The sequence below is a fragment of the Apodemus sylvaticus genome, chromosome 23 (genome assembly GCF_947179515.1).
Source record: "Apodemus sylvaticus chromosome 23, mApoSyl1.1, whole genome shotgun sequence".
In the NCBI taxonomy this organism is placed as follows: Eukaryota; Metazoa; Chordata; class Mammalia; order Rodentia; family Muridae; genus Apodemus; species Apodemus sylvaticus.
In genome coordinates, this window is record NC_067494.1 from 18,219,292 (window position 1) to 18,245,119 (window position 25,828).

Consider the following 25,828-nt stretch of genomic DNA (forward strand, 5'->3'; position numbering starts at 1 on the left):
TATTTCTGCATATAGTTTTCCTTCCCCTGTATATATATATATATATATATATATATCAGATGAATTCTCAAATTGCTCTTTCTAACTCTATGAAGAATTGAGTTGACATTTTAATGGAAATTGCATTGAATCTGTAGATTGCTTTTGGCAAGATGGCCATTTCTACCAGATTAATCCTGCCAATCCCTGAGCCACTGGGGCAGAGGGTTTGAGGCATAAGCATGGGAACATGCCAATCACACTTTTTTTTAATTTATTTTCCATATTCTTTGTTCCATTCTAAAAGGCTTCCCCTTTTCCAGTACCCCCACATGTTCCATAAGTCCTCTTCTCTCCATCCATTCTGTCTTTCCCCCTCCCTTTACTCTGTCCTGGTACTCCCCTACAGTACTAGATCAAGCCTTTCCATGATTAGGGCCCTCTTCTTCCTTCTTCATGGGAATCATTTGATATGTTAATTATATCTTCAGTATTCAGATCTTCAGGTCTGATTAATATCCACTTATCAATGATTGAATTCCATGTGTATTCTTTTGTGATTGTGTTACCTCGCTTAGGATAATATTTTCCAGTACCATCCATTTGCTAAAAAAATCATGAATTCATTGTTTTTAATTGCTGAATAGTACTCTATTATGTATATATACCACATCTTCTGTATCCATTCCTCCATTGAGGGATATCTGGGTTATTTCCATCTTCTGGCTATTATAAATGAGGCTGCTACGAATATAGTGGAGCATGTGTCCTTATTGTATGCTACGGAATCCTCTGGGTATATGCCCAGAAGAGGTATAGCAAGGTCCTCCGAAAGTGTCATGCCCAGTTTTCTTAGGAATTGCCAGACTGATTTCCAGAGTGGTTGTACCATCTTACAATCCCACCAGCAGTGAAGGAGTGTTCCTCTTTCTCCACATCCTCGCCAACACCTGCTGTCTCCTGAGTTTTAACCTTAGCCATTCTGACAGGTGTGAGGTTAAATCTCAGTGTTGTTATGATCTGCATTTCCCTAATGACTAATGATACTGAGCATTTCTTACGGTGCTTCTCGGCCATCCGAATTTTTCAGGCAAAAATTCGTTGTTTAGGTCTGTACCCTATTTTTTTCTTTTTCTTTTCTTTTTTTTTTAATATTTTTATTTTCTATATTCTTTGTTTACATTCCAAATGATTTCCCCTTTCCCAGATCCCCCCTCCCCATATGTCCCATAAACCTTTTCTCCATCCCTTCTCCAATCACCTCCCTCCTTCTTCTCTGTCCTTATATTCCCTTCCAATGCTAGATCAATCCTTTCCAGGATCAGAACCCTCTCCATACTTCTTCATGGTAGTCATTTGTTATGCAATTTGTGCCTTGGGTATTCAGGACCCCTGGGCTAATTAATATCCACTTAACAGAGATTCCATTCCATGTGTATTCTTTTGTGATTGGGTTCCCTTTCTTAGGATGATATTTTCCAGATGAAACCATTTGCGTAAAAATTTTGTGAATCCATTGTTTCTACACTTGATCTTAGCCAAAAGGCCGAGAAGCGATGAATCCATTGTTTCTAATTGCTGAGTAGTATTCCATTGTGTATATATAACACTTTTTCTGTATCCATTCCTCCTTTGAGGGGCATCTGGGTTCTTTCCAGCTTCTGGTTATTATAAATAAGGCTGCTATGAACATAATGGAGCATGTGTCTTTATTGCATGCCGGGGAATCCTTTGGGTATATTCCCAGGAGAGATAGCAGGGTCCTTTGGAATTCTCAGGTTCAGTTTTCTGAGGAACCTCCAGACTGATTTCCACAGTGGTTGTACCATCTTGCAGCCCCACCAGCAGTGGAGGAGTGTTCCTCTTTCTCCACATCCTCGCAAACACCTGCTGTCTCCTGAGGTTTTGACCTTAGCCATTCTGACTGGTGTAAGGTGAAATCTCAGGGTTGTTTTGATATGCATTTACCTAATGACTAATGATGTTGAGCACTTCTTAAGTTGCCTCTCGGCCATCCGAATTTCTTCAGGTGAAAATTCTTTGTTTAGATCTGTATCCCATTTTTAATAGGGTTATTTCATTCCCTGGGGTCTAACTTCTTGAGTTCTTTGTATATATTGTATATTAGCCCTCTCTCAGATGTGGGGTTGGTGAATATCCTTTCCCAATTTGATGGTTGCCCTTCTGTCCTTTTAACAATGTCCTTTCCCTTACAGAAACTTTGTAATTTTATGAGGTCCCATTTGTCAATTCTTGATCTTAGAGCATAAGTTATTGGTGATCTGTTCAGGAACCTTTCCTTTGTGCCTATGTCCTCAAGCGTCTTCTGCAGTTCCTTTTCTATTAGTTTCAGTGTGTCTGGTTTTACATTGGTTGTTTTGTTCTTTGAGGGAGCAAGGAAGCCACTGTAGAAAAGATTGTGGGTGATCATTGAAGCCGAATTTTGAGATGCCCTGGGTAACGCCTAGGCCCTTCCTGCCTCCCTCTCAGTCTCAAGTACCCAAAGACCAGGTCAAAGACCAGCCTTGTCAAGCAGTACTTGTGCCAAGCACCAGACAAGCTCCATGTTGGACTAGACTCCTCTGGGCTTTGTCCCTCTACCGTGGGTCATCAATACTTCCAGACTGCCTTGGGCTCTCTTGCCATTTTTCTCATTTGTGTTTGGTAACCTTGTTCCACATGTTTTCCATCTTTTTAAAACACAAAACGACGCAGATAGGATAGATAGGATAGGAGTAGTCAGAACCAAACTCCAAGCCAGGCTCCCACTGAGCCTGGGTTCTTCTACTCCACGTTCATGGTGGCTGAGCCTGCCTGTGCCTCTCTCACACAGTCCTCGAGTCAAGTTGACCTGATGTCTTCATAAAAAAAGAACAATAGCTAGCCAAAATAAAGAGGCACATCACGTTTTACTGCTCGGTGGTCGTTACCATAACTCAGTCCCAGCCGTCAGGGCAAGTGGGATAGGCTAGCTCGCTCACACCCTCAGCAAGCCTGGGTTTGGTCTGCCTACCTTCCCAGAAGATCAAGTTTATCAGCATTTCCTCATACTGTTCCTAGGAAGAGAACTGGCCAAGTTCCAGATACTGAAGTGGAGTCAGTAGAGGACTATGGTTAAACTGTCTGTGAAGCCATAACAACTTTGAATAGGAAGAAGCCTCTGAGGAACCAGTCTCCTTCTCTCCTCTGGGGTGTTACCGGCTTTAGTGGAATGTCTTCTACGTCATACCACCTGGCTTTGTGATTGCTAAGCCTTCAAAGCAGCCTGCTTAATGTTCTGCTGCTGGAAACACTGCAGGCACCTGCTGATTCCTGATTTGTCCTACCCCGTATGTGCAGGGAGGAACAGCTCCCACCTGGCACTCTGCTTCCCTGTGTTTTAAATCATCCTTTTCCTTTCCACCATCTTTCTCCAAGAAGTAGTCTAGGCTCCGATCTCAAGTGCTGCACTGTTCCTTGGGGTAGCCATTCATTTATAAACATTCCTTTGCCCTCCTTTGAAGTTTAGAGCCCTAAGTGTTGAACACTGAGGACACAGGACCAACGACAGTGGTTTTCTCAGAGGTTATGGGTTTAAATGCCCTAAGCAAGGCGTTGCTAAGTCAGGGGTGTCCCCTGTACTGATGGAAAGGGTCTGTATTTTTCTTAGTGCTGTCCTCAGATATGCTTATGAGCCCAACACAGTCTCCTGGTTTGATGTCTGTGTTTGGTTGTGTTGTTGTGGTACTGAGTAAACCAGAGCCTCATGTACACTAGGCAAGTGCTTTACCACTGACTGAGCCGTACTTCTAGCATGGCTGCCTGTTCTTATATATGATGCTATATAGAAAGGCATGGTGGGGTTTTCTTTTTTATAAATATAAGCTATTGCCATAGTATTCAATTTTAGATGGGTCATATTAATCTGTTCTCTTTTCTGTCTCCTCATTGTAGAAGTTATATGAGCATTTCCTCTGAAGAACCAAAACAAACATATTCTACAACAAATGGAATTTCAGGCTCCAAAGGAGCCCCTCCCTCTGGTTTTCTAAAGAGTTCTTGACCATCATTTTTAAAAGATGTATTAAAGCCAGCTAAAGACAACAGACTTGGTAGCTTTTCTAATCATTTTCGACAATAGAAAGAAATGCTCCTTAATCTGAAACCCTGAGATGGCATTTTCCAGCGTGTTCCTCCTTCTTAGTAAATCAATATTTTTCTGCATCCTTAAAAAAAAAAGCATTTCATTATACAAAGAAATGGACTGGCAAGGCATAATTATCACACAGACTTTTTTTGAATTTTAAACTTCAATATATAAGATTGGCAAAAATAAAATATGCTTTACAATGTAATACTTGACCATCAGTACTTCTTCGCCCTCCAAGTAGACTGAGTGGAGGGAATTTAAACAAACCTGATTGTTTAAATATTACTGCAGAAGCAGTTTGTAGAGGCAGCAGGTGGCCAGGTGACCTGGCTCATAAACAGCTGTCACTGGCGTCCTGCAGACTGCGGCCACAGTCTTCTGAGACTCCTTTTACAGAACTATACTGACCAATATGAAAATGTGAAAACATTTTTTTCAGAGCAAGAAAATAATTTGCTGTCCTCTCTTTGTTCCCTGTTTTTGGGTTTTTTCCCCCCTACTTTTTGGAGAATGGGTTTCTCTGTGTAGCCCTGTCCTAGAACTGGCTCTGTAGATCAGACTGACCTCAAACTCACAGAGATCCATTGGCCTCTGCTTCCCAAGTGCTGAGATCAAAGGCGTGTGCCAACCCCGCCTGGCTCAGTTGACCTCTTTTTTTTTTTTTAAGTGATGTATTTATAAAAGCTTTTTCTGCTAGATAAATTAGAACAAGACAGGGCGCAGACATCTCCAGTGGATACACTCTGCTGCCCGCTCCTGTGGAGCGTGGAAGTCCTTGTGGGGCTCTCTGAAGTTTGTATGCTGCTGCCACCACCAGAGATGGTGGGACCTCTCTCTCTGCCTTACGTGATCAGGAATGATGTGGGGAAGTAAATATTTAATATTCCTTTAGATCAAAGAATTTGGTTCTGCTCATTTCAGAGCAATGAAAAATAAATGATGTCATGTCGACATCAGGGGACAAAGGCCCGTCACAGGTGTCCTCAGTGTACAGGGACTGTCAGCTTCTCCTGTCTAATCTTTCTTCATTCTCGCTGCTCAGCCCTGCTGTACAAATTTGCACTTTCACTTGTTAATATAAATTCAATTTATTTTCCCACTCAAGAGATGACCAATGAGAGATGGAGACGGAACGCCAAGGGCAATGGTGTATCCCTCCTACTCTTGGTTTTATACTAAGAGCAATTGGTGAATCTACAAGATTTAATGGGAGACTATTCATCCATTGGGGTTCTTTTAAGTCCAAGCATACAATCTTTACCAACCGTTTGTAAAACATTGTTAAAACATCGATTTTTGGGGTTTCCCTATTTGGTTGTCCTTGTACATCTAGATAGTGTATTAAAAAAATCTGTTCAGTAAATTTGTTCTATTTATTTAAATCGACCAAACAAAATACAAATAAAATGTTTGATATAGTTTTACCTTAGGACTTCCTGTGATTTGACTTCATTCTGGTAAATATACACAGGCGCACGCTCGCCCACACCCTGTGTGCACAGAGGGACTCCTCAGCCATGAGGCTAATCTTCCTGCTTCCAAACTACACCTCTGCCCCATAACCGGCGCCGAGTCTTCAGATGACATTCCATTTAACTTCAGTGCCATTTTCTAAGTATGTGGTAATTTTCAAATACAGAGTGGATTATTTATTTAGTAATTACTCAATAAATGATGTGATGTTTTGATATGCATGAGAAAGACGGCTGTGGGAAGGGCTTGCACTGCTAGGTTGGTTTCTAGCAGTGCCCCGAGTGGCATGAGCATTTTTGCATCATTAGATGCCCATTCCGTACATAATGCCCGGAGAGCTAATTGGAGAGGAGCGACTGTACTATTGTATTTGATCACCCTTCGGGCTCTCCCAAGAGTTTCTTGTTATTTCAGTGGATTTGAGGCATTTCCTAATGTCCTTCCACCCACTTGCCTTCTTGACACCAGGGATGCTGACAGCTTCCCCACAAGTCTCCATCAGCCTTGGCCGCTGGAAGCTCTGGGAGGAAGAGGGAGAGGCGAGGCATTCTGTGCAGGAGGGGCGGAGCAAGCCATGTTCTGGCTTTATTTAGCAATGGCTTTTCCTCCAGTAGCTGCCTTCACAGAAGATGCCAGAGAAGAGGGGTTAGGAAGATCAGAGCAGGGTCCAGGGCATTAACTATGCCCCACAGTTGTGGAGTTAATTGATGGACAGTTGCCAAAGCTACAAGCCAGCCTGGGAGTCTGCAGGACACATTGCTCAGCTACTTCTCTGGAACCATTCAGTTTGTGTGGTGTGAGGTTGACTGAGCAATCATCCCAGAGGATTCTTAAAATCCAGCCTCCCTCTCTCTCTCATTGTGTGTGTATATGTGTGTGTGTGTGTGTGTGTGTGTGTGTGTGTACACATATATATGTATATAGTATGTGTCTATTGTGTGGTATGTGAATATGTGTGGGTGTATATTGTGTGGTTTGTGTGGGGGGTATGTGAATGTGTGTGGTGTGTGAATATGTGTGGGTATATTTATTTGTGGGTGGTGTATGAATGTGTGTGTAGTTTGTGTATGTGTGTTGAAGTAACATAAAGATCCTTACTGGTACTTTGACCCAAGTTTAAGCTGTGTTTGATCCATGGTAAGTCTTCTGAGGAAGGAACTAGGAAGTGTTCACTTCTGACTCTAATAGTGGCCATATTTACCTGGAGTACCTGAAGTGAGCCCCAGTTCTGCCAGCTCCTTGGGGTAAACATTAGTAACTTGGGGGACCCAGTTACTCTTCAAAGGGCCTCTAAACACAGATAAGATCTTCAGGCCTCCAGAGCCCCTGCCTGGTTCCCACAGTTCTGATCTGTCCATCTCTCTCTAGTCAGCAGATCTCTGTCCAGACCACGATACACTTTGTCCCCAAGACTTTCAAAGACCCACCAGACCGTGAGAGCTGTTTGTGGCCTTACTGAGCCCCAGCGGGGGACTCCTGCAGGCTGAAGACTCTGGGGAGCATTCTTTCCTAGAATCACAGAGATAAGGCCCGCCCTTCAGTTCTTTCCTTGTCAAAGGCTGGCTGAGTGCTGGGTGCTGTGGGCTCCTCTCCCTGCCTCCCTCTGTGACAATGCGACTCCCCACAGTCCTGTTTCCTGGTGCTCCCCAGTCCCCTCTGGATAATGACCTCCTTACTCTCCACATGGAAGTGACAGGGTTGCCTTAACAAAGCACACAGGCTGAGCCAGCAGGACCTTTTGTGTGGGTGTGTGTACACTCCGAGCTGTGATTCTGGAGCCTGGGATCTGCCTGTCTGACAGCCTGCAAATAACAATAAAATAGAAAAGGCATGGCAACCTGACAAGATATTTGAAAATATCTTGTCATCCACACAATAAAGCCGTGAAAATGGGAGCCTTTATTATGCCTCTTAAAGCCAAATAAAACAGAAGGCATCTAACTCTAGACATAAACCACAGTGGTAAGGCTAAACTGCTAAAAATCCGTTTCTCTTGTTGGGGCTTGGGGTGGGAGAGCAGTAATTGAGAGAGGTTCGGAGACAGGGTTTATTTGTGTAACCCTGATGTCCCACCCTTACTTCCCGAGTGCTCCTTGAAAGGCCCGTGCTGCCACGCCTACCCTTTCTTCTGATGCTCGGCTCCAGGTTATTTCCTGTCAATCAAAACAAGAAAGCTTAAATTTTTGGGTTTTTTTTTTTAAAGATTTTATTTATTATTTGTAAGTACACTGTAGCTGTCTTCAGACACTCCAGAAGAGGGAGTCAGATCTTGTTAGAGATGGTTGCGAGCCACCAAGTGGTTGCTGGGATTTGAACTCAGGACCTTCTCAAGAGCAGTTGGTGCTCTTAACCGCTGAGCCATCTCTCCAGCCCGAATGCTTAAGTTTTAAGCAGAGTCTGCAGCAATATGTATAACTAATGGCCACCTCTCTTTAGAGCATATTCCGGGGGCAAGCCTCAGGGACCTTGATTGAATCCTCCCAAAACCTGGTGAACGTAGGTATTATTCAGAGATGAAGAAACAGAGGACTTTAGATAACCACGTGAGGGTGAGGTCGGGGCTGGAGCTGACTCTGGAATCTGTGCTCAGTTTGCCAGACACAGCCAAAGGACGATGCTAAAAAGCTCTGTGGCTAACACTACCTGTGCCGAAAGGAGAATGTATAAAAACTGAGAACAAAAGCACCATGAGTCAGATGGCTGGGCCTACCTTAGCCCTGCGACAGTGTTATGAATGAAGCTGGCACACATCAAAGATCATGGGCTGCAAATATTAACTTGTTCCACCTCCCCCATTTTCTTCTCCCTACTGTTACCATGGAGGCATAGCTCCTCAATTTATCTGGAATTCAAACCACCCCAAGGGATATGACTGCAAGCTTTGAGAGAGGCCCAGCAGGCAGAGGCAGACACTGCAAAGCCTCAAGCCCTTCTCATTTCTCACACTCTCGCTCTTTTCTCTTCTCTCCTCTCTCTTTCTCCCTTTCCCAAGGTTCCTTACAAACGGAATGCTGTGGAGATAGAGATTTTACACAATGGTTGCTCCATTTGTAAGCAACCTCTATTTGAAAAGAAACCACCCTGGATAGGGAGCATTTCTGCCTTGTAGCAGCCACCACCACTGCCACTACCCCGCCCAGAGCAAATTCTCTGAGGACCAAGAACCATCCACAGACCTTGGCAGACCTCACCTAAGCCCACTGGGACTAATTAGACACCACATACTATGTAGCCCAACCTGGTCTCTAACCCATAGCAATCTACCTGCATCAACTTCCTTTTTTTGGAACTCACTCTGTAAACCAGGCTAGCCTCAAATTCAGAAATCTGCCTGCCTCTGCCACCCAAGTGCTGGGATTAAAGGCATGTGCCACCACTCCCCAGCCTGCATCTACTTCCTAGGTGTTGAGATTAAAGAAATAAGCCTCTACATTAATTCAACTTTTTTTTATTATTGATATATTCTTTATTTACATTTCAAGTGAGTTTCCCTTTCCTGGATCCCCCCTCCCCGAAAGTCCCATAAGCCCTCTTCCCTCCTTGATCCCCCATCCACCCCTTCCCGCTTCCCTGTCTTGGTATTACCCTACACTGCTGCACTGAGCTTTTCCAGGACCGGGGGCCACTCCTTCCTCCTTCTTGGGCATCTTTTGATATGTGAATTGTATCTTGGGTATTCAAAACTTCTAGGCTAATATCCGCTTATCAGTGAGTGCATTCCATGAGTGTTCTTTTGAGACTGGGTTACCTCACTTAGTATGATATTCTCCAGTTCCATCCATTTGTCTTAAGAATTTCATGAATTCATTGTTTATAATGGCTGAATAGTACTCCATTGTGTATATATACCACATTTTCTGTATCCATTCCTCCGTTTGAGGGACATCTGGATTCTTTCCAGCTTCTGGCTATTATAAATAGGGCTGCTATGAGGATAGTTGAGCATGTGTCCTTATTACATTCTTGGGAATCATCTGGGTATATGCCCAGGAATGGTATAGTGGGGTCCTCCGGATATATCATTCCCAGTTTTCTGAGGAACTGCCTCAGGGGTACAGAGCTAAACAAAGAATTTTCACCTGAGGAATATCGAATGGCTGAGAAGCACCTAAAGAAATGTTCAACATCCTTAGTCATCAGGGAAATGCAAATCAAAACAACCCTGAGATTTCACCTCACACCAGTCAGAATGGCTAAGATCAAAAAGTCAGGAGAAAACAAGTGCTGGCGAGGATGTGGAGAAAGAGGAACACTCCTCCACTGCAGCTGGGATTGCAACTTGGTACAACCACTCTGGAAGTCAGTCTGGCGGTTCCTAATTCAACTTTTTTTTTTTTTAATTTTTTTATTCGATATAATTTATTTACATTTCAAATGATTTCCCTTTTCTAGCCCCCCCACTCCCCGAAAGTCCCGTAAGCCCCCTTCTCTTCCCCTGTCCTCCCACCCACCCCTTCCCACTTCCTCATTCTGGATTTGCTGAATACTGTTTCACTGAGTCTTTCCAGAACCAGATTCAACTTTTTATGCTTATATTTTACATTGAGATGTATTTCTGTCTCCTACAAATGGCAACGATCTCCAGGAGGTGGCGGCAGTGAGCTACTAGGATGATCAGTCAGTTTTCAGAGGCAGTCTGGTTATTTTATCTTCATTCCCAGAATCAGCTTGCTACCCTTTCCGGTAGACAGGATGCTCACTGAAGCTGCCAGGAGTAAAGACTTCTGCTCCACTAATTTTGCTCTAACTGTGCTACAGTGCTCAGAGAGGATCCACTCAATTACCCACAGGGGATCTTTAGTTTCCCACGATTGACAATAGGATTCATTTCAATCAACTGAACCCACAGCCTGTAATGTATGAGCAGGCAGATGCAGGTGCAGACTGCCCCATTATCTCTGCCTCTTCTTGCTGCTGTGTCTTAGATGATAGCAGTTTCTTGGGGATAGGAAGGCAGGATTTATTTATCTTATGTATATGAGTAAACTGTCTCTGTCTTCAGACACACCAGAAGAGGAGGGCATCAGATCCCATTACAGATGGTTGTGAGCCACCGTGTGGTTACAGGTATTTGAACTTAGGACCTATGGAAGAGCAGTCAGTACTCTTAGTGGGTGAGAAGTCTCTCCGGACCACAAAGTCCTCAGTTCTTGTCCACCTGATTAGGAAGGCAAGTTTCCTGATGGGCCCTGGGCCTTGTTTCAGGGTTCTCTCTGAATCATCAGTGGAATTGCAGTAAATGTTAAAGCAAACAAACAAATATCCCCTGTAAATGCTGGGCCGCCTGAGCCCAGCGTTTAAAACCTGAGGCGCCTGTGGACCCTGAGTGTTCTACCTCTATCACTTCAATCGCTTTAATACCTCTTTTGTTTGTTAGTGTTTGTGACAGGGTCTGCATATGGTCTAGAACTAACGGTAGCCTAGGTTGGCCTCAACCTCCCAAGTTCTGAGGTTATAAACATGAGCCACCACACCCGGCTGATAACTCCTTTTGAGTGCTCATAGTAACAGGATACACATACTTTAAAATATAAAGTACACCAGGAAGATCTAAGCAACAACTTGTGACAAATCGACACCTTTGCAATGAAATACATAACTGTAGTAAATCACATAGGTTACTGTCCTAAATGATTTCAGATGATGTTTAAGATAAAAAACACTCCATGGTTTTGCCTACAGCCCAATTTCTGTCGAGGTCCCCTCCTCTCAGATGACACTAGCTAGTGTCCAGTTGACATGAAAACTAACCAGGACACAGCGATCCCAGCAGACAGAAAAATGTGCTCAGAACAGTTTCATTTAATTTCTCCATTTAATTGTCTGCCAACTCAGAAGTCTCTCGATCCTACACACGTGGGACAGTCCCTAGGCTATCTATTCTGGTTGTGGGACAACTTGTCTATACTTAAACAATTAACACATGTCAGCATAACTTTATTTCATAGCGAGACTGACTGTGGACTGCAGGTGAAGTTCTGTGAGTTTGAGACCAGCCTGGACTACAGAGTGAGTTCCAGGGCAGCCAGGGCTGTTACACAGAGATTCCCTGTCTTGGAAGGGGGAGAGAGAGAGAAAGAGAGAAAGAGAGAGAGAGAGAGAGAGAGAGAGAGAGAGAGAGAGAGAGAGAGAGAGAGAGAGAGAGAGAGAGAATGGAAGGGAGGAAAGGAGGAGGATGGGAGGGAGAGAGACAGAGAGACAAAGAGACAGACAGACAGACAGACAGACAGACAGACAGACAGAAGACCACAGTGGACTGAGCCCACCACATTCATTTTCTTCTTGGTTCAGGCCCTTCTATGTTAACTTCATTTTCAAACAAAAGTTAAAATCAACCTGAGAATCCGCCCACCCTCTCTCCTTTAGAGGTGTGCTCTTGTGTGGCCTGAGTCACGTGTGGCCTGAGTCAGGGCATTTCAGTCTCTCCGACTGCCTGTGAATCAAGATGTAGAACTCCCAGTTCCATGTCCAGCCCCAAGTCTGCCTGCAGGCCGCCATGCTTCCCAGCGTGGTGACCATGGCCTGAAGGTCAGAACCTGTGAGCCCCCCTCAATTCAATGTTGTCCTTCATAAGAGTTGATACGGTCATGGCGTCTCTTCACAGCAATGAAACCCTAACTAAGACAGCATTCTATAATAAAGGCGATGTTTAAAATATGGCGTCCAATAGTGGATTTCAATAAACAATAGTGAGACAACTGCTTAGTCATCTAGCAAAAAGGATTACATTTTGTTTCATGTTTCACATCATATAGGAAGATAAAATCCCCGAGGCTTGGTGATCTCAGTGATCTAAGTGCAAAAAGAGAAACTGTGAAATTACAGGAAGAAAACTTGAATAGTTCTATTGTTACCTTGTTGCAGGGCTTGGGTTTCTGACACTGATTGGAAGCCAAGTTTTAGGCAAAGAACAGAAATGCTATGAGTAAAAACCATTTGCACAGCACAAATCGCTTACAGAGTCTGGGTCTCTGACCTACCAGATTGCCATTTACGATTTAGATCAGAAGGTTCACTGTGCCTATTATAAAAAAAAAAAAATTAGCAGTGGAAGTGGATGTGAGCAAATCATGTTCAGAGACACAGACATAGCCACTGATGTATAACAGCCCTCACATGTGACACACACAGCCGCTGATGTGTAACATCCCTCACATGTGACACACACAGCCGCTGATGTGTAACAGCCCTCACATGTGACACACACAGCCGCTGATGTGTAACAGCCCTCACATGTGACACACACAGCCGCTGATGTGTAACAGTCCTCACATGTGACACACACAGCCACTGCTCTATAATGGTCCTCACATGTGACACACACAGCCACTGATGTGTAACAGCCTTCACATGTGACACACACAGCCGCTGCTCTGTAATGGCCCTCACATGTGACACACACAGCCACTGATGTGTAACAGCCCTCACATGTGACACACACAGCCGCTGGTCTGCAATGGCCCTCACATGTGACACACACAGCCACTGATGTGTAACAACCCTCACATGTGACACACACAGCTGCTGCTCTGTAATGGCCCTCACATGTGACACACACAGCTGCTGCTCTGTAACAGCCCTCACATGCTGGCATGTCTCTGTCCTCCTCTGTCCTTCTCTCCGTCCCCTTGTCTGCTTGCACTCAGGACTGCCCGATCACCTGGCCCTCACCATCAGTCCTGTGCTCTGTGCAGTCAGCAGTGGTGCCCCTCTCCACAGCAAGGTCTTGCTCATTGTCCAGGCCAGGTTTAAACTCCCGGTCTTTCTGCCTCCCCTGTACATGAAAGGAAGTTAAACAAAGAAGAATTACTCCCACATAGTTGGTGAACAGCTGTGGGTTCATCACAGGAAGGAGGAGGAAGATGAGGGGAAGAGAGAAGGAGAAAGATGAGAAGAGGAGAGAGATGAGAGAAGAGAAAAAAGAGATGAGAAGAAGGGAGTCTAAGTCTTGCTCCCGTCTCTTGATTCCTCTGAGAAGGCAATGTGCTGGAATCTTCTACTTAACATGTTCTATGCCGCCTACTAAAGCAATCATCCTGTGGGACAGGGGTGGTGGACTGCTCGCTCAAAACCTTGTGTGAGCCCCTAAGTCCACACCCTAGCACCTCACCAAACAAAACAAAATCTGATTTTGTGATTTGCTGTAGGAATTTTTTAATCCTCACCTGAGGTTTCAACCCCGACTTAGACCATTGAGTTCTAGAAAGGATTAAATTTTGATTTAATTCAATTTTGATAAAAGACACACCCAACCTTTATATTGACAATAAGCTTTAAACAGCACAAGAGCAGGGCAGACATCTGCTCTATATGCTGTTAGAATCTACATTCCTATCGATCACCCCGAGTTATCACTTGCTATGTCTCATCTGGGCTGCTCTTAACCACAATCAGCCATGTTCTCTTTAATACACCCATAGCCCACAGCGTCTTTTTCCACTCTTCCTCTTCTTCTCCCCCTGGTGGTTCTCCTCCATCCTTGAGCCTTGGAATGTTAAACCCCACCTATGCCTCTTCTGCCCAGTGATTAGCTGTTGGCATCTTATTTAACAATCAGAGATACTTGGGGGCAAGGTCACACTGTGTCACTTGTGCTAAGTGTAGACTCTCTCTGGGACAACCAGGTCTGGGGGGTGGGCAATATTAGCATTAGAATATAAGCAGTATCAGGACTCCACACAACAATCATTGCTAAACATTACAGAATATTTTGAATACCAAATGCATAATTTGGGATGTAAAGGTTAATGAAACCACGGTCTACTTATGTGGATGTCTTATGTTTGAGCAGAAGAAAACAAATGACTCTGAAATGTTTTCAGAACATGACAAGAATTTAGGACTTTCAGAATGTTCCACCCCAAAAGAATTTGAGTTTCTACAAATGTGGACTGATGAAACAGATTTGACATTTCAGGACAGTGTCTGCCTCACGGAAGTGAGCAGAACTGCATAAATGTGTTTATATGATTCATCAGTCTTGCTCAGGAGCACAACAGATATACCAGAGGGGAAAACAACAGGTTTGTGTAGCTTAGCTCAAGGTTTTGGAGGCCCGGGGGCATGTTGTTTACACTGGCTTAGCTCTTGCTCAGAGTCCTAAGACAACAAACACATGTTGTCACTTGGTGTGTTGGCTGCTTTTGTGTGTCAACTTGACACAGGCTGGAGTTATCACAGAGATAGGAGCTTCAGTTGGGGAAGTGCCTCCATGAGATCCAGCTGTGGGGCATTTTCTCTATTAGTGATCAAGGGGGGAGGGCACATTGCAGGCGGTGCCATCCCTGGGCTGGTATTCCTGGGTTCTATAAGAAAGCAGGCTGAGCAAGCCAGGGGAAGCAAGCCAGTAACAACATCCCTCCATGGCCTCTGCATCAGCTCCTGCTTCCTGACCTGCTTGAGTTCCAGTCCTGACCTCCTCTGTAATAACTAACCGGAGTAGCCAGGAAGACAGAGCTACTGTTGGGAGAAGTTTAAAAAAAAAAAAAAAAGAAGCAAAAGCAAAAACAAAACAAACAAAACTGAACAAAATGGCCCCTTCTCCTCTTTTAATCTAAGTGAACATCAAGTGGAATATAGATCGGTTTTGAAGATACATTTGTTTTACAAGTGCTTTACTTGAATGTGAAACCACCATAGTGTTTTCAGGGACGGAGCCCAGGTCTTCAAGAGCAAGTGCTTCTTGCTCTCCTGAACCATCTCTCCAGCATCTCAAGTGGAGTTTTAATGTAATGAAAACAGCTTCGGCCAGGAGAGGCAAACGCTTCACTTGGTGGAAAGTTAGGGATTTACTTGTGGGTAATTGCAGCACATGAGATGTGTTAGCCTTCTGCTGTGTGGGCAAAACAAGAAATGCAGTTGAGATGATCAGCTTAAAAGGAGGAAAGACTTACTTGGGCTCATGGTTTTAGAGGTATTAATCTATGTGATAAGTCATTTCCCCACCAGTGAAATGAGCCAATTCAAGCCAAATTTAAAAATTATATATATTATACATATATACATATATACATATATATATATATATATATATATATATATATATATATATACATACGTACATATATAACATATACGTGTGCATACATACATATATACATACATATATATAGTTAACACACACACACACACAGAGGTTTACTGGGAAACTGCTCTCAGGAGAGTTCGCTGGCCCCAATGGAGACCCAGAAATGACCATGGTAAGGGAGAGATAGGAGAGGAGGAAGAGAAAGAGAAAGAAAGAGCTTGTGGCCAGAGAGGAGAGAGAGAGAGAAGGAGATGTAGAAGGAGAGAGAGAGAGTAAAGAGGCCAAAAACATCTGGATTATAGATGGAAGAGTCTCTGGGGGAAGGGCATCTCAACCCCTGGACTAGAAAGTTTGGGGTTGGGAACAGGGAGTGCCAGGTAGGGAACAGGGAATGCTGGGAAAACCTAGAGGCCAGGTCTGTTTTGATGTGTCAACTATGCACCTCAGCCCCTTGTCCTGGGGTCTGAAAGCAAACCCCACAGTCAGCTGGGTTTGTCGTCTGAGGTCTGAGGTTAGACAGAAAATACACTGACAGAAAGAAGCTGCTAACTTCACGGTAGCCGGGAAGCAAGGAATGGGGAGACAGGGGTTGGGGTCCTTGGAGCCTGCTCCCAGAGTCCACCTTTTACCCAGTGTTCCTTCTCCTAGGGGTCAAAGCCTTCAGGGCACTCCAGAATCTAACATAATGTAACCAGGGTCCTTGTGTTGAGAGAAAAGTGCCTTCTGAAACAAAGAGTTCAGAGTGGACTGTACAGAACAGCCAACAGATTATTTCCTTAACGGCCAGTGTCTTAGCCTGTGTTCTGTTGCTGTGAAGAGACACCATGACCTTGGTTACGCCTATCAAAATAAAGCGTTTAATCAAGGCTTGTTTACAGATTCAGAGGTCTTCTCCATTATCCTCCTCACACGGTGCATGGTGACATGCAGGTGGACCTGGTGTTGGGAGCTTCACATCTGGATCCACAGGCAGCAGGAGGGGAGAAACTCTGGGACTGTTTGGGCTTTTGAAACCCCAAAACCTGTCCCCAGTGTCACACTTCCTCCAACAAGGCCACACTTCCTGATCCCTCTTAAGGTCACTCCCTGATGACAAAGCATTCACACACACACACACACACACACACACACACACACACACACACACACGAAGCTGTGGGGGCCATTCTTATTCACACAGTCACAGCCAAACAGTAAACAGTCTCGGGCTTTTGTGGGCCTTATGTTTTCTATTGAAAGGACATAGTACTGATGCATCAGGACAGAGACATAGACCAAACACAAATGAGTAAGCCTAACCGTGTTACAATAAAACTTTATTTACAAAAGCAGGCTACAGGGTGGTTTAGTCCTTAAGGTGTAATTTGTCCAAGCAGCGTCCAGCCTGGAATTAACTTATATATGAATATTCTCTTGGATTTTCCAATGCCCTTTGTTCTATTTTAGCCCTAAGAAAATCTACTGCCACACCAGTAGAATCTGTGTGATAAGTTCCACAGACTGAGGCATTAGACATCAAAAGCAGGGGGTTTCCTGGAACCGTTTGTGGAACTCTCAGCCAGAAAAAAACATATTGAGCGGTAGTTCTCATGGCAATTTTTCTGTTTTGTTCTCTTTCATTCCTTTTCTTAGTTACAGGTTCCTGGTAGCCTAGACCATGATCTTAAGCAAGAATAATGGGTACGAAACCATCCCTTGAGATGGGGTCACTAACATGACCTTATCTCTGGGGAAACCAATGCTTTACTTTTTAAATCGTTTACAAAATTATTATGATAAATAAAAACTTTCCCAACAATAAAATTTCATATGGCTGCACGTGTGTCATTGTAGGTTGGTTTCGGTATATGGTAAAGAAAGCCTTAACTAGAAAGAATTAAAATAGTTTAAATTTATGCATTAAAGATTTATAAAAAATTCAGACATTAGATGTTAAATAATAATTAACCATATGGGGCTAGAAAGTTAGTTCAGTGGTTAAGGGCACTGACCATAAAGATTTATTAACCTGTTCTTGGGAATATGCCACTATACTTGGAAGACCACCCTATTGTGCATTCATTTAGAACTGTTATATTTTGATGATATATATATACACACACACACACACACACACACACACACACACACACACATATATATATATGGCTTTTTCGAGACAGAGTTTCTCTATATAGCCCTGGCTGTCCTGGAACTCACTCTGTAGATCAGGTTGGCCTTGAACTCAGAAATCTGTCTCCCTCTTCCTCCAAGTGCTAGGATTAAAGGCTTGCACCACCAGTGCTCAGCAATGATTTATATTAACAATGATGTTACCTGTTCTGTTTGTGATTCACTGAACATGTAGTTTCAGAGTTGTAATGCTCGAATGATTTTTGTATTTTACTGTGTCAAATGATTTTTGTTGGTATTTGTGATTGTTTCACTAAATAAGGTTTCTAAGAGTTGCTATTGGTTTTTAATGTATAAAATCCCCTGCTTGAGAGGTACAAAATACACCCAGATTCAAACTGACTCTGTGGTTGTTTCTGTTTGTCACCTATGAATCCTTACCCACCTGAACTTTGAAGATCCTCACCCAAGGGACTCCCATACCCGACTGGGGTGGTCTGTGACAATCTACAATGCTCAGTGATCAACAAGAACTGGGTCCATTTCAGAGGTCCTCAAACTTGAGGATACTTTACAACCACTTATACGATTTGATAAATCAAGCATACCCAGGCTTCTTCCCAGAGTTTCTTGCTTTCTTGCTGCAGTGGGAATTTGTGGTTTTTATAGGTAGACAGAACACCCTCAAGTGTTTGAGATTTCTAATTTATTGGGTCTTCTGTGGACCAGGCAAACACTCTGCAGCCTTTCAGGGTTTCTGATTCAACTGAGGGACCCTAGGGTTTTCCAGTGCCACACCCTCCTTACAGCTTCCCCGCACCTCAGGTCAAGGCTAGGCCAAGTTCCATTCTCCATCTCCATTCTTGGAATGTACTGGACTGATAGTCACCTGATCCTCTGGAAAGTCCTAGAGAGAGTTCAAATTCATGTCTTGCTTGCTAGCTAGTAGATTTAAAGGTCGATATGCTTAGCCAATACGTTTGAATTGTAACCTTGCTAATGTAACCTATACCCCTAAAAAGTATAAAAATTGCTTGTAATAGCCATTTGGGAGGTTGCCTTCTTGTTACGCGCCTTGAGGGTTTGACCCTGATGCTCTGGAAAATAAACCTCTTGCTTTTGCATCGATCTGCATCTCAAAATAACTACCACTATCAGAGGGTTGTGGTCTTACATAAAAATTCAATGGTAGAACTGGGAACCTGGGTTTCTTAGTTTCCAGATGAGACTGCTGCTGGTGGCTCAAGGACAAGGATAGAATAAAGAAGAGGGAAGTGCCTCAGTATAATGCTACAGCAGTAACACACTGCATTCAAAATACTGTACAGCTGGATAGAACACACTAGTACGTCTGTTAAAATGTCAGGCTCGAGGATGGCTGGGAGAGGGGAAGGTGATTCCATGTCACAGGACAAAATGCTGTAGTTAGAAGCAGTCAACCATTTCCTTTTGAAGACCGACTCAAAAAAAAGTCATATTTCTTTAAATAGGACTGGGGTAAACTTTTTACCTTTATTGAGAGATAAGCAATGTCAAAGAGAGATATTTCAATGAAAGATTAGAGTACAAAACTTACTTGAGATGGCCCAGAGTTACCCAGTGAGACCTTGAATAAAAATTCTTGTAAAATAGTGAATATTCAATGTTCTGAAATTGACAAGTTTCTCTGCATAATCTTGTCAGCTAAAAATGTTTCAAGTTACAGGGGAGGGGACAATGACAGGTGTGGAGATGCTATACTTCACCAGGAGCTATAGCCTGCGACTCCGACTCCGATGGAGACATGTTTGGGCTTGTACTCTGGCTACTTGCTCATTGCACCATAAAATGGAGCTGCCAAAGACCAAGGGAAGGACATACTCGCCTATTCCTCAAAGACCTCTGGGCTACGGACAGCCTAAATGGCCTTGGTCTTGGCTGCTGGAGGACTCCTAGTATGCACTTTTTTTCTGCTACCAGTGCCTTATAAGTTTTATTTTTTTAATTTTTTATTTTTATTTATTTATTTATTTTTGTTTTTGTTTTGTTTTTTCGAGACAGGGTTTCTCTGTGTAGCCCTGACTGTCCTGGAACTCACTCTGTAGACCAGGCTGGCCTTGAACTCAGAAATCCACCTGTCTCTGCCTCCCAAGTGCTGGGATTACAGGCATGCACCACCACTGCCCAGCACCTTATAAGTTTAAAGGATGGAAGTTTGCCTGCCAACATGAGAGGGGGTGAAGAATATTTAAGTGTTTCATATGGTGGTGGGTCTAGGGGATCCTATGACAGACTTTCAAGAATTCTTTCAACAGCAGAGGGATAGCTGCTGTCTCACCTCCTCCCTCCACCCCTCCCCCCTCACCATCTTCTTCCCTGAAGACTTCCTGTGGATGTTAAGGGACATCTTTACTTTGTTGATGCAAGGATGCTGGGAAGGCTTACTAAGTGACCCCTGTAGGACTTCTACTCTATTAACCAACTAGAGTCTGACATTCCAATTTAATTTCATGATTTTAGCCCAAGGCATGTTAACATTTAAAAAAAAGTAATGATGAATTATTTTGTTGTTGGCACAGTATTTTTAATAACACCCTGTAATTTTGTATGTCATGATATTCTTGGGGGTGGAGAACTCTATGGATCTACTTAACTAAACCATTTCTCTCATCTTGAATCTCTGCTAATATAAGTTGACTTTGTCAATTCAGCCTGCTGGAAAAACTACTTCCTTGCGCCCACATATAAAAAGAAGTCACTAGCTCTCTGGACTTTCCTTCTAAAAGACATGAGTTCTACTCATGAGTATGCCTCTCTCAAGAGACAATCACTATCCTGAATTAGCAACTGGAAATATCATTACATTACCATGGGAATTCCATAGACACTTGTCGGGGACACAGGTGTTCAGTTGATTGCAGTAATATCGTCTTGTTTTTTGGCTGTTGTGTATTCTCTAGTACCTGAAGCATAATGTCTGTTACACAGCAAACTTCAGCAAATGTTTATCAAATACACAGATTCATAAACAGCCACGACTCTGTTCTGTTCTAAGTAACTTCAAGAATGTTAAAATTCGCTGGACAGTGGTGGCGCACGACTGTAATCCCAGCACTCTGGGAGGCAGAGGCAGGTGGATTTCTGAGTTCGAGGCTAGCCTAGTCTACAAAGTGAGTTCCAGGACAGCCAGGGATATACAGAGAAACCCTGTCTCAAAAAAACCAAATCCCCTCCCAAAAAAAAGAATGTTAAAATTCTATGCTCTAAAACACAAAAAACATTTGATGACTGATTTTCTGATCTGGGATCTGGATTTCAAATATTTAGCCTCTAGATGTTTTATTTATTCTAAGGGAAAGTAATACACCTTTGTTCTATTCAATTTCCAAATGAACTTTAAAAATCATATTATAGCCAGCTGTAGTAGCACACATTTTAGTCCTAGTACTTTGGAAGCAGAGGTAGGTGATCTCTAAAAATTCAAGTCCAGTCTGCTCTATACAGAGAATTCTAGGAGGGCCAGAGATATGTAAGGAGGCCTGTCTCAACATATCATATTATATTATTTTCATTGATTTCACTGGTCTTTTTGCTTCTCACTTGTCACTATGATTTTTTTTAAAGATTTTTATTATTTATTATATGTAACTACACTGTAGCTATCTTCAGACACTCCCAGAAGAGGGCATCAGATCCCATTACAGATGGTTGTAAGCCACCATGTGGTTGCTGGAATTTGAATTCAGGACCTTCAGAAGAGCAGTCAGTGGGCCATCTCTCTAGCCCATCATTATCTTGTAGAAAGAATATCTTGTGTGTTGCATGGATACATCACCTGTGAACTAAAAAGCCTATGGCCTGTAGCTTTTGCAGGAAATATGGGTGGGAATCAAGTAGAGAGAAAGGATTCTGGGAGAGAGCCAGGAGGGAGATTTGCCAGGAAGATGTGTTGAGACAGACAAGATACCACAGGTAACCAGCATGTGGCAGAATGTAGCTAGGATAAATGAGACATTTTAAGTTATATCTAGTCAGAGAGGAGCCTAGCTATATGGCCAAGGTATTTGTAAATATATTTTGAGTCTGTATCTTATTTCTGGGAGCAAGGGGGTGAGAGGAAGAACCAGGAAAATTTTTGCCAATGGCACTTTACCCAGAAACTCCATCCACCCACCTGCCCCCACCCCCAATTACTTTAGCGTGGGTGTAGACTGTTGGTCAGACATGCCTCACTTCTGTCCAGAAAAGGCCAGTATTCCTGCCTACGCTCTTTCTCCCTTTTTCCAGGTAGTACAAACTAGCAATGAAATCATCTATAACCTTATTTGTATCATGGATCGCCCCCCCCCTTTTTTTTAGATTTATTTATTTTATTTATATGAGCTCACTGTAGCTGTCTTCAGACATACCAGAAGAGGGCATCGGGTCCCACTACAGATGGTTGTGAGCCACCATATGGTTGCTGGGATTTGAACTCAGGACCTCTGAAAGAGCAGTCAGTACTCTTAACCGCTGAACCATCTCTCCAGTCCCCCATGGATTTTTTAGAACATTGAAGAAGGTGACACGTCGTGTCTCAGAATAGTATCTTAAGACACACAGTTACTTTAAAGGGAAGAAATTACATTAACTTTATGAAAACACTGAGCGAGTGTATTGACTGCTATCTTTTGCTGTGATAAAATAACATGACCAAGGCTTGTGATTCCAGAGGGATAACAGTCTATCCTGGCAGGAAGACACAGCAGTGTGTGGCAGGCATGGTAGCAGGAGCAGGGAACTGAGAGATGGTATCTTCATGGGCAAGCCGGAAACAGTGACACACTGCAACAACCACATGACTACAACTCTCAAAGCCAGAAGGAATGAACTTCCCCAGCAAGGCTGTACCACCTTCCCAATCATTGCCACTGTACTGCCTGGCTTTGTTTGTCACCTTGACACAAGCTAGAATGATCTGAAAGAAGGGAACCTCAAGTTTAGAAAATGCCTCCATAAGATCCAGCTGTAAGGCGTTTTCTAAAAACATGATTGGGATGGTGCCAGACCATTGTGGGTGGTGCCATCTCTGGGCTGTTCCTGGGTTTTATAAGAAAGCAAGCTGAGCAAGCCAGGAGGAGCAAGCCAGCAAGCAGCACCCCTCCATGGCCTCTGCATCAGCTACTGTCTCTAGGTTCTTGTCATGTCCGGACTTCCTCCCATGATGGGCTGTGATGCAGAAGTGTAAGCTAAATAAACCCTTTACTCCCCAACTTGCTTTTTGGTCATGGTGTTTCGTTGTTGCAATGGAAAGCCTAAGATAATAACTAACTTGGAACCAAGTGTTCGAATACTCGAGGCTATGGATAGAACATTTCTTCTTTAGAGTGTCACAGCAAGTTAGTGATATAACATGCCGTGCTCTGTAGCCTCATCACAAATTACTCCCCAAACACAGCAGCTTACTATATCCTGGTTTCTGTGGGTTAAGAATCTAAAACCAGCCTACCTAGGTAGTATTGGATAGAAACTCTCACTCATTGTTTTTTTGCTTTGGTTTGGTTTTTGGCTTTTTGGATTTGGTTTTTTTGAGACAGGGTTCCTCTGTTTAGCACTGGCTGTCCTGGAAAACTCACTCTGTAGACCAGGCTGGCCTCGAACTCAGAAATCTGCTTGCCTCTGGCTCCCTGAATGCTGGGATTACAGGCGTGCACCACCACCGCCCAGCCTCGCTCAGTGTTAAGGATGGATACAAACAGTTGTTCAATCATCTGGAGGTTTGATGGAGAGAAAGCTATCAGCGGGCCTAAGTTCTCTGTCACTTTGAGCTATCCACATTCTTGCCCTGTGACAGGGCAAATGACCTCCCCAGTACCAGTGCAAGTGTTCTAGATGAAGGCACAGAACCCACAGAATTTTATAACTTTCCTGTAAAATAGCATCTAGTCACTTCTGCGATGTTGTTTACACTGGACTGGGATACACAAGCCCGTGAGTGCAGGGATCTGAAATGACAGGTTCTCTCTTTAGGGCTGCTGTCCAGAAAGTGACTATGATGTAGGCGTGCAAATGAGATCTAGAAGCTGCTCTGGTAATAAACATGAGGAAAGATGCTAACCGTTGGGACCGAGCGTGGCTCGGTGGTTAAGGGAACTTGCTGCTCTTCCGGAGGTCCTAAGTTTGGTTCCCAGCACCCACAGTGCCCAACTGACAACTGCCTGTAGCTCCAGCTCCAGGGGATCTGACGCCGCCTCTGCATGGATCCCATTCCACCCCCAGCCACGCACCCACAGGTGCCACACGCCTGCACAGGCAGACAGGCACAGGCAGACATGCACAGGCAGACCCACACAGGCAGACACACACAGGCAGACATGCACATACATATGGAGTAACAAATGCTAAGCATGTGTTATTTTAAAAAGTAACCCAATTAAATCTTTTTAGTTCATTTTCTTTTTTGTTTTTGTTTTATTTCATGTGAGGTAGAGGAGGTCTTTCTTGGTAGCCTAGGCTAGCCTGGAGCTTGTGTAGGCAAAGCGAACTTTAAACTCTTGGCAATCTTCCTGGCTCATCCTCTCAAGGGCTGGAACTACAGAACTGTCCTGTCAAGGCTGTCTCTCTCTTTTGCTTTTTTTTTTTAAAGGATTTACTTAAGCTGGGCTGTGGTGGCACATGCCTTTAATCCTAGTACTTGGGAGGCAGAGGCAGGAGGATTTCTGAGTTCGAGGCCAGTCTGGTCTATAGAGTGAGTTCCAGGACAGCCAGGGCTAACAGAGAAACCCTGTCTTGAAAAAACAAACAAAAAAAGATTTATTTATTTATTATATGTAAGTACACTGTTGATGTCTTCATACACACCAGAAGAGGGTATGTTGTGAGCTACCATGTGGGTGCTGGGATTTGAACTCAGGACCTTCGGGGAGCAGTCAGTGCTCTTAACCACTGAGCCATCTCTCCAGCACTTTCTTTTGCTTTTTGATACATGGACCTCAGTATGTAACATAGGCTAGTACTAAACTCATGATCTTCCTGCTTCAGCCTCTTAAGGGCCGGAATTGCATGTGTGCACAATGAAATATTGCATTATAAATAATTCTGATGTAGAACTGTAAATACAGTGATTATTTATTTATTAAAACATCTGGGTCCAGGCAGTGTCGGTGCACACCTTTGATCCCAGATTTGAGACACTTGCAGAAGCAAGCAGATCTGAGATCCAGGCCAGCCTGGTCTATAGAGTGAGTTCCAAAACAGCCAGTACTACACAAAGAAATATTCTTAGAAAAAAAAAAGCCAGGCGTGGTGTTGCACACCTGTAATCCCAGCACTCCGGAGGCAGAGGCGGGCAGATTTCTGAGTTCAAGGCCATCCTGGTCTACGGAGTGAGTTCCAGGACAGCCCAGGAAAAAAAAAATCAAAAAAACCCTTGCCCCCAAACCCAAACACATTTTGACTTTGGGGCTGGAATGTGGCTTGCTTGGAAGGGTGCTGCCCTACTGTGTGTGACACTTTGGGTCTGAATCCCTGCCACATAAACTATTAGTCCCAGCGCTCTGAAGGTGAAGATTGAAGTATACCTTCAAGGTCAGCTTCAACTACAAACTAGAGACTAGCCTGGGCTATATCTAAAAAGATTGTCTTCTACTTGTTAGCATCACAAATATTGCTAATATTTCCGTGTATCTCTGCCTAGAATCATAATTAAGACACGTCACAAATTTCAGCTTGTTACCTAGGATGCAACTTTGTCAACACAAACATTAATAACATGGCATGGACTTTTTAACTCTGTCCATGGACTCTGTGAGATGATGGATCACAAGATGGCTTAGGGTACAAAACCACTATGTGAAGAAAATATATATCAACCTAATACAAGCACCTTCAAGTGACTGAGCCATTATTCCACACAGATAATATATGCGTTTGTTATTATCAGACTTCCCCAATACTGTGTATATTTACTAATTGATTAGTATCTCGTCACTATTGACTTTGTTAGTAGTCCCCTCTCCTTGTGTCTATGTGTACATGTATGTTGATACAGAGTCTTGTTGTGTAGCATAAGTAGGCCTTTCACTTGATCCTCCTGCCTCAGCTTTTGCAGTGCTGGAATCACAGACATGAGTCACCAAACTTGGATTATG

General features: G+C 43.5%; 2 pseudogenes; one reads left to right on the plus strand and one right to left on the minus strand.

Moving 5' to 3' along the window:
• LOC127673535 (ensconsin-like) overlaps positions 1 to 25,828 on the plus strand; it is a 182,749-nt pseudogene that overhangs the window by 140,177 nt on the left and 16,744 nt on the right.
• LOC127674257 (uncharacterized) lies at positions 1,428 to 1,537 on the minus strand (annotated as a pseudogene).